The sequence below is a fragment of the Monodon monoceros genome, unplaced genomic scaffold (assembly GCF_005190385.1).
Source record: "Monodon monoceros isolate NGI ecotype Baffin Bay Population unplaced genomic scaffold, NGI_Narwhal_1 Super_Scaffold_3, whole genome shotgun sequence".
In the NCBI taxonomy this organism is placed as follows: domain Eukaryota; kingdom Metazoa; phylum Chordata; class Mammalia; order Artiodactyla; family Monodontidae; genus Monodon; species Monodon monoceros.
Window position 1 is genome coordinate 42,190,151 of NW_021703780.1, and position 9,646 is coordinate 42,199,796.

A 9,646-nucleotide genomic window follows, 5' to 3' on the forward strand; every position below is an offset into this window, starting at 1 on the left:
CAAGTTAACATTCTTGTGTGAGTATTAAAACATTTACAGCTTTCAAAGCCAATTTAGTTACTTATATAGTTTTAAGGATTATAGCTTTTAAATATTAATTTTACCATTTAAACTAATTAGTAACATTAAAATGACTCATTCAGAGAACTAACACTTATGTCAGTTTATTTACTATTTCAGCAAGCCAAAAAAAAAAAAAAGAAGGAAATTTTCTTAAGGTGAAATATACATTTGAAATTAGTCATTGAACAAAATTTCACTGAGATAAGAATAGTAACATGCTTTGGAAGCACTAAGAATAGAGTTAGTCTCATGACAGCAGAATAATATAACACCACTTGTTAAAAAAATAGAATCATTTATTCATTCAATCAGTTATTTCAATCAGTTATCACATGATGCAAAGAGAAGCCAGGCTCTCCTGTTTCGAAGGAGTTAGTCAGTGAAATAAGAAAGGAAGTGGTTTCAAAACAATGTGGCAAGCGTTACAATCGACCTAAGTATGGTGACTTTGGGGAGCATAGAGGAAAGAATGTTACCATAAATCTACACACTCTACCAAGTTTTTCTGTAGACTTAATAAATAACATAACTTGCACATGTATTTGTGGCTATTTTTTAAACGTGTTTAACAGTCTCTTGAATAAAATTAATAATCTGATAGCATTTTCATTTCATAATATTTTTGAGTAAACATATACAAAAGTCAATGACAGTCCTAAGGATGTCTTGTTAATAAATATATATGTATATATACACACATACATACATATATTTTTGTTGTTATTGCTAATTTAATAAGGAATACTCATAAAAATAAATTTGAGATCCATCATTTTGTCGCCTGAACTCTTTTTTACAATACACATATTTTAAATGAAAATGAGTAACCTAGGCATAGCAAGTAGGTTTTAGCCCTGATTGACTGATGAAGTTCACCTGACATGCAATTGTATTGAGAATTCTAAAGATGTCTGGACTAAGTGGGAAACAATATAGTTATTATCTATGTGCTATAGGCACATGAAAGGGGAATATTGACCCACTATGCATGCCACCCTTGGAGTGGGTTAACCACACAGATGACACCTGAGGAGCATCACAAACAAGGAAGCACATCAAAATTAAATGTTGCTGGGGAAGTTAGGTGTGAACAGTCATTCAAAGTCGAGGTGCACCACTTGCACGCCCCTCACAGATGAGTCAGCTCTCACCTGTGAGGGAAGGAAGGAAGTGGCTGAGGGGTAATGAGAGGGAGTCCGGCTGCAGACCAACTCCTTGTATCTCTCATTCATGTTATGCTCGTGAGAAGAATCAGACAGAAGAGTGTTTGGAGATGTATTGCTTTATGTTTGGGTGCAATTGATTTTCCTGACTCATCCTTTAGGGGAGAAAAGCAGCCTTTTACCTAGACACCACAGGTCCATGATCACCATAGCTTTTCAGTCACAAAAGGCTTTGGGACAACACTAGGGGACGAAACAGCATGTTGTGCAGTTACATTCAAACAATTCTTTAAAAACTGGCATGAGGAGGAGACTGAGTATTCTACATTGTAAATATTGTTATTCGTATATACTGTAAATGATGACATGGGTGAGCACTAACCAAACCCGAGGAAACTGGGAACGACCTGAAAATCAAAACCAGACACAGCACAAGCAGTGGCCCTGGGCCACTGAGGAGCAAATTCGACTTGCACAGATGATTTTGGACCATAATGATGCTGGCTTTGAGGAAAAGGTGAAACAACTGATTGATATCACAGGCAAGAACCAGGATGAATATGTCATTGCTTTGCATGACTGCAATGGAGATGTCAACAGAGCCGTCAATGTACTGCTGGAAGGAAACCCAGATATGCATTCCTGGGAGATGGTTGGGAAGAAGAAGGGAGTCTCAGGACAGAAGGATGGTGGCCAAACGGAATCCAATGGGGAGGGCGAAGAAAATCGAGACCGGGACAGAGACTATAGTCAGCGACGTGGTGGGCCACCAAGACGGGGGAGAGGTGCCAGCCATGGAAGAGAGTTTCGAGGTCAGGAAAATGGGTTAGATGGCACCAAGAGTGGAGGGCCTTCTCGAAGAGGCACAGAAAGAGGCAGAAGAGGTCGTGGCCGAGGCAGAGGTGACTCTGGTAGGTGGGGAGGAAGGTTTTCTGCTCAAGGAATGGGAACCTTTAATCCAGCTGATTATGCAGAGCCGGAAAATACTGATAACTATGTCAATAACAGCTGCAATACATAGAACAACACTGGCCGCTTTGAACCCGATGATGGGATGAGTGCATAGAGGACTGCAACAGAGGAGTGGGAAACTGAAGACGGGAATGAAGATCTTTCCGAGACCAAGATTTTCACTGCCTCTAATGTGTTGTCAGAGCATCTGCCTGTGGAGAATGTGACAATCACTGCTGGTCAGAGAATTGACCTTGCTTCTCTGTTGGGGAAGACACTGCCTTCAATGGGGAATGATTCATCTAATCTGGATCCATCTCAGTCTCCTTCTGTTCTCCAGCCTCTGGTCTTCAGTAACTTGAAGCAGAGCACCATATCGCAGCCTGCTTCAGGGAACATGTTTTCTCATCACAGTATGGTGAGCATGTTAGGGAAAGAAGTTGGTGATGTCAGTGAAGCTAAAGGAAGAAGCACCACAGGCTCTCAGTTCTTGGAGCAATTCAAGACTGCTCAGGCCCTGGCTCAGTTGGCAGCTCAGCATTCTCAATCTGGAACAACCACCACCTCCTCTTGGGACATGGGCTCCACCACACAATCCCTATCGCTGATGCAGTATGATTTGAAGAACCCAACTGATTCAACAGTGCACAGCCCCTTTACAAACCACCAGCCTTTCACCCCGTCTTCAACTGTGATGGAGGTGTTCCTTCAGGAGAAGCCACCCACAGTGGCTACCTCCACCGCTGCACCTCCCCACCCCAACCCATGTTCTCCTCTGCCAAGCAAATCCACCTCGACTCCTCAAATGTCTCCTGGGTCTTCAGACAACCAATCCTCCAGTCCTCAACCAGCTCAGCAAAAACTGAAACAGCAGAAGAAAAAAGCCTCCGTGACTTCTAAGATTCCTGCTCTGGCTGTTGAGATGCCTGGCTCAGCACATATCTCAGGGCTCTGCCTGCAGTTTGGGGCGTTGCAGTTTGGGTCAGAGTCTGTCCTTTCTGATTATGAGTCTACTCCCACCACAAGCACCTCTTCAAGCCAGGCTCCAAGTAGCCTCTATACCAGCACGGCCAGTGAATCTTCATCCACAATTTCATCTAACCAGGAGTCCAGTTATCAGAGTGGCCCAATTCAGTCGACAACCTATACCTCCCAAAATAATGCTCAGGGCCCTCTTTATGAACAGTGATCCACACAGACTCAGTGGTAACCCAGCTCCATCTCTTCATCACCCCAAAAGGACTTGACTCAGGCAAAGAATGGCTTCAGTTCTGTGCAGGCCACACAGTTGCAGAACTCGCAATCTGTTGAAGATGCTACAGGCTCTGCACCTTCTACTTCTAGCATCCCCCCTCTCAGTGAAACGGTATCTGCAAATTCCTTACTGACGACAGCCAATCAGTACTCATCCTCCTTAGGTGGCTTGAGCCACAATGAGGAGATTCCAAATACTACCAGCACACAACACAGCAGCATGTTATCTACTCAGCAGAATACCCTTTCATCATCAACATCTTCTGGGCAGACTTCGACATCCACTCTTTTGCACACAAGCATAGAGAGTGAGGCAAATCTTCATTCTTCCTCCAGCACTTTCTCCACCACATCCAGCACAGTCTCTGCACCAGTGGTCAGTGTCTCTTCCAGTCTCAATAGTGGCAGGAGCTTGGGCCTCAGTCTAGCAGCAACTCTACCATCATAGCCTCCACTCTAAGCTCAGTTGCTACGACTTCAGGAAAAGATCCTCCCAACCTCCCTCCTGGGGTCCTGCCGTTGTTGCCTAATCCATATATTATGGCTCCAGGGCTGTTACATGCCTACCCGCCACAAGTATGTGGTTATGATGACCTGCAGATGCTTCAGACAAGATTTCCATTGGATTACTACAGCCTCCCATTTCCCACACCCACCACTCCACTGACTGGGAGGGATGGTAGCCTGGCCAGCAACACTTATTCTGGTGACCTCACAAAGTTTGGCCATGGGGATGCCTCGTCCCCAGCCCCGGCCACAGCCTTAGCCCAGCCCCAGCAGAACCAGACACAGACTCACTAGACCATGCAGCAGACATTCCTGAACCCGGCGCTGCGTCCTGGCTACAGTTACAACAGCCTGCCATACTACACAGGGGTTCCGGGCCTCCCCAGCACCTTCCAGTATGGCCCTGCTGTGTTCCCTGTGGCTCCTACCTCTCCCAAGCAGCATGGTGTGAATGTCAGTGTGAATGCATCAGCCACCCTTTTCCAACAGCCAAGTGGATATGGGTCTCATGGATACAACACTGGTGTATCAGTCACCTTCAGTAATACAGGTGTGCCACATATCTCAGGTTCTGTGTACTCCAAAACCCAGCAGGCCTTTGAGAAACAAGGTTTTCATTCCAGTACTCCTGCTGCCTCCTTCAACTTGCCTTCAGCCCTAGGAAGTGGGGGCATCATCAATCGGGCCACAGCTGCTGCCTACCCACCTGCCCTTTTTAGGCACATTCTGACCCCCCATCAGCAGCCTCACTCCCAGATCCTTCACCATCACGTGCAGCAGGATGGCCACACAGGCAGTGGGCAACGTAGCCAGATCAGCTCCATCCCTCAGAAGCCCCAGACCAGCAAGTCTTCCTACAACAGCTACAGCTGGGGGGCCAACTGAGCCCCTGACTCTCTTCTCCTGGTCCCATCTTCTGAGAGGGCTTCTCAGCCTGGTAACTATGGAAACAGCATTAAAGAGAGAAAGGAATGTGGGGGGGGTTCTGATGCCCCCACCCCCAGCAGCCCACCCCATGCCTCAGCTTCATGTCTGTACCATCCCCACTCTGTTGTATGTATTATAGGATTTGTATTTTCTCCTTTTTTTTCTTCCTTTTCTCTCCTCCCCCATTGGATTCAAGATTATGAAACTTTGCTGTGGGCCTTGCCCTCCCTTTTCTTCCTCCTGTTCACCCTGGTGGTGTGTGGGGGAGGGGGGGAGCGGGGACCCCCAAATATATATCAGCCCAACAGCCCTAAGTCTCCTCCTTTATTATTAGGAAACAAAACAACAACAACAAAAAGTGGCGTCATGAATATGAACAGCATTGTCAGATGAATTAGTTGAATTGTTTTTTTTTTTGTACTGTGTCCTGAAATTTAATGGATTAATGTGTCTTGTATATGTAAAAAGAAAACCTGTACTACAAAAAAAACACACATCAAAACTGGCATGAATGACAAGCAGAGATTAACAGCCTTGAAATGCTAAGCTCCACTGAGCAACAGAAGTCTTAGCTTGGTAGAATAACAATCTAGATATGATCGTGGATATACACAACATATTCTTGTTGAATATAAAATCAAATTTATACCAGTACATTAAATGGTAGGACATATTTAGAGTTCATTTTTCCCCTCGGCATGACCTACCAAGCTTGACATTTCCTGTCTTTTTGCCCCTACATTTTCAGTCCCTTCTCTCATGCATTTTTATGCATACAGAATTGAAGTTGACAGGCATCTTCTTCTCACTTGCTTTCTTTCTTTGCGTGTGTATGTGTGTAGGGGGCTGTATACACACATACACACTCACTATGGAGGCCCTTATAAAATTCAGAGCGGGTATGCATCAAGTCAGAAATAACAAATGTTCAAAGTAAAAATATGATATTCATTTCAAAGCATTCTTCAGTTGCATAGTGATCTGAAAGTCAGGAATTACTTGCTGGATCTGAACTCAGTACTAACATCCATGTTCATGCTAGTATGAACAGCTACTGGTGAAGAATCATTGTAGCTTCTAAGAAGGAAAAGACAGATATACCTATATCTATATGTGTATCTATATCAGCAATGACCCATTATATACCTATACATATACATATATAAAACATGCTTATGTATGTGTGCCATTCTATCAGTTTCTGTATGTATATGCAAAATGGGGCATTACTATTCTTTAAATTCATATGTGGCTTATCACATTAGGAATAAAACTACCACTTGGTTACTTTTAGTGGTAGAAGTGAACTCAAATGGCTATTTTCTGAAATCTGTACCCTTGGAAGGAAAAATAAAACCCATTTCTTCTCTTGTACTCTAGCAAGGGTGAGGTGAGGGCCGCTGGTAGCAGCGCCTGCTGGGAAGCCTCAAGCACTGCAGCAGCAGGAAGGTGAGGACCCAGCTTTGTGAAATGGTAACAGAGAGGAAGTGGTAAAGACACCTGTGAACATATTTGACCAGGATTTGCCACTGATTGGGTTTGAAAGAGGGAGATATGTAGGATCCAAAAAATGACACTGAATTCCCATATTTAAGGAACCAGGAAAACACTTAGATTTTATCAGAAATAGGGAAAGTGATAGTTTTGTGGCAGATTAGATTTCAGTTTAGACATGAACCATCGGTTCACCCAAATGTGTTCCATGGAAAGAAATGCAAATCTGAGCCCAAAATATTGAAGAGTCCTATAGATTTTGTCAATCACAAAATAATAAAATGTTCCTAACAACATCTTTAGTCATCTTCTGTTGCTTCAGTTGTTCATGAAAGTTTCTCAAAAATTCATTCTTCTGTCTTCCCCAAAACTCTTCCCATCTTTTACAGCATCCAATTCTTTTTATTTTGTGTTAGAATAACTTGGAGTTTGATTAAAAGGAGACAACAGTAAGTAAGCCCTATAGTGTTCACTATGTCTTGGACTTTTTCAAAACACTTTACATAGATTAATTTTCAAAACAAATGTATAAGCTATGTACCATTATTATACCTACTTTTTTTTTTTTTTTTTTTGCGGTACGCGGGGCTCTCACTGTTGTGGCGTCTCCCGTTGCGGAGCACAGGCTCCGGACGCACAGGCTCAGCGGCCATGGCTCACGGGCCCAGCCGCTCCGCGGCATGTGGGATCTTCCCGGACCGGGGCATGAACCCGTGTCCCCTGCATCGGCAGGCGGACTCTCAACCACTGCACCACCAGGGAAGCCCTATACCTACTTTATATATGAAAAATCTGAGGCATGAAGAAGTTACATGCTCAGAGTAACTCGGTAAGTAGCGGAGCTGGAATTCAGCCTGGCTTCAGAGAGCCTGCTTTTAATTACTACCTAGAGTGTTTCTCTAATGACTGCACTGTTTTTGTTTCTTCAATGGAGAGAGGATTAGATGAGAGCTTGAAGAGTTACACCATATCCCCATTATATCTTATGCTTGGAGGGCTCAAACCATGGTCAAATTTCATGGCTCAAATTTGGAAAGTTAGTTGTATGCCTGTTTCTCTTCTCGGCTGTGCCTGTTCACTCAGTAAAGGAGATACACACAAGGAGTACTTATTGGTCTTGCTGGTCTTCTTGCTTTGCTAGACTGGGCAATTGTGTTTAAGAATCCAAGGAATAGTATAAACTGACTTAATACTCTCTTTTTACTTACCTATATATTTCTTTGTCATTTATTTATATTTTAAATTTTTTCTTTTTTATTGAAGTATAATTGACTTACTTATGTTTCAAGTGTACAAGAGAGTATCATCTACAAGATGATACCCCTGTTAAGTCTAATTACCATTTGTCACTTTTCAAAATTATTACTGTATTTCCTATGCTGTATATTACATCTACCTGACTCATTTTACAGCTGGAAGTTTGTTGCTCTTAATCTCCCACACCTATTCCACTCATTCCCCACCACTACCCATTTGGCAACTACCAGTTACTTCTCTGTATCTATGAGTCTGTTTCTGTTTTCTGTTTGTTCATTTGTTTTGTTTTTTAGATTCTGCATATAAATGAAATCATACTGTATTAGTTTTTCTCCATCTGACTTATTTCACTTAGCATAATGCCCTCTGGGTCCATTCCTGCTGTTGCAAATAGCAAGATATCACACTTTTTATGGCTCAGTAATATTCCATTGTGTATATCACGTCTTGGATATATATAAACACATACACACACACACACACATATATATATACACCACATCTTCTTTATCCATTAATTATTGATAGGCACTTAGGATATTTCCATATCTTGGCTCCCATAAATAACACCACAATGAACATAGAGGTGTATATACTGTTTCAAATTGGTGTCTTTGTTTTCTTCAGAAAAAATGTCCAGAGCTGGTATTGCTGGATTGTATGATAGTTTTAGTTTTTATTTTGAGGAATCGTCATACTGTTTTCTATAGTGTCTGTACCAATTTACATGTCCACCAACAGTGCCTGAGGGTTCTCTTTCTCCACACCTTCATCAACACTTGCTTGATATTTGTTGTCTTTTGATAATAGCCATTCCGACAGGTGTGAGGTGATGTCTCATTGTGGTTTTGATTTACATTTCTTTGATTATTTGTGATTTAACTGGCCTGCTGTTGGGAGAGTAAGCCCCCAGAACTAATGGGCTGAGGAAGGACTCCAAAATGATGCTTGCCATCATCATTGTTCGCATGGTAGAATGAGCTCCCCCAGATGGCTCCCACTTGCATCTGTATGCCCAGGGAAGTCCCAGTTGCCTCCTGTCTCTCTGGGAGGCTGTCCAAGATGAGCAATTGGGTCTGACAAGGCTCCTTTCAAATGACTGCCTGCCTCTGTGCTGGGACCCAAAATCTCTCTGTGAGATTTTGTGTGAGCCCTATAAGAGTGGAGTCTCCCACAGCCTTTGTCTCTCTTGTTTGCAAGCTCTGCTGGCCTTCAAATTTAGATGTTCTGAGAGCTTGTCTTGACTTCCTGGTGCAGAACTCTTGGGCTGGAGGGCTGATGTGATGCCCAACTGCTCAGTCCTCGTAGAAAGCCTCTGCAATTGTGGTTATCCTCTCATTTGTGGTCACCTACCTGGGGGTGTGGGTCTTAAATAGAACACATCTCTGCTCCTTCTATGCATCTCACTGTGCTTCCTTCTTTATATTTTTTGTTTTGTGGAAAATTCTTTCTCCTAGTCTTCATGTCATCACTGTCAATAGTTACTCTGTAAAGAGTTGTAATCTTGGTGTGCCCATGGGGCAAGATGAGCTCAGGGTCTTCCTACTCTACCATCTTGGTCACACCAAAAATGCTTTGATGCTCTCTCAACACCTAGTTTACTTTGTGTTCCACATTGTACTAAAAGAAGTGTAAGGGAGTGTCTTGGTTCTCTGAAGTTCAAAGCTAGTGAAAGTGGAAAACCATAAAAACCAATTTGAAACACTGAATATCATGGAATTGAACTTGAGTCTGGAAGACCTGATTCTAAGAAATCTTGATCCTCAGTATGATTACAGCAAAGAGTTAAAATTTTTAAAAAAGGCATCCTGTTCATTCCCACACTCTAACTTTGGTCTTCTTGTCTACTTTTTCTATAGGAAGGGAATGAGGAGACTGGGAAGGTAAATTCCTTTAATCAGAAAACCACAATTCAAAGGAATCAAAAATATGTCACTACATTCAGGAGCATAAATTGCAGAGTGACTCAACCTATACTCTGCAATTTGATTTTCATAGTCACTCTTCCCAGTTGATAGGTAATATTTTAC

The 9,646-nt window shown here is 42.7% G+C and overlaps 1 pseudogene; it reads left to right on the forward strand.

Annotated features, from left to right (window-relative positions):
* Positions 1–1,584: 1,584 nt before the first annotated feature.
* Positions 1,585–4,823, forward strand: LOC114907836 (annotated as a pseudogene).
* The last annotated feature ends 4,823 nt before the right edge of the window (positions 4,824–9,646 follow it).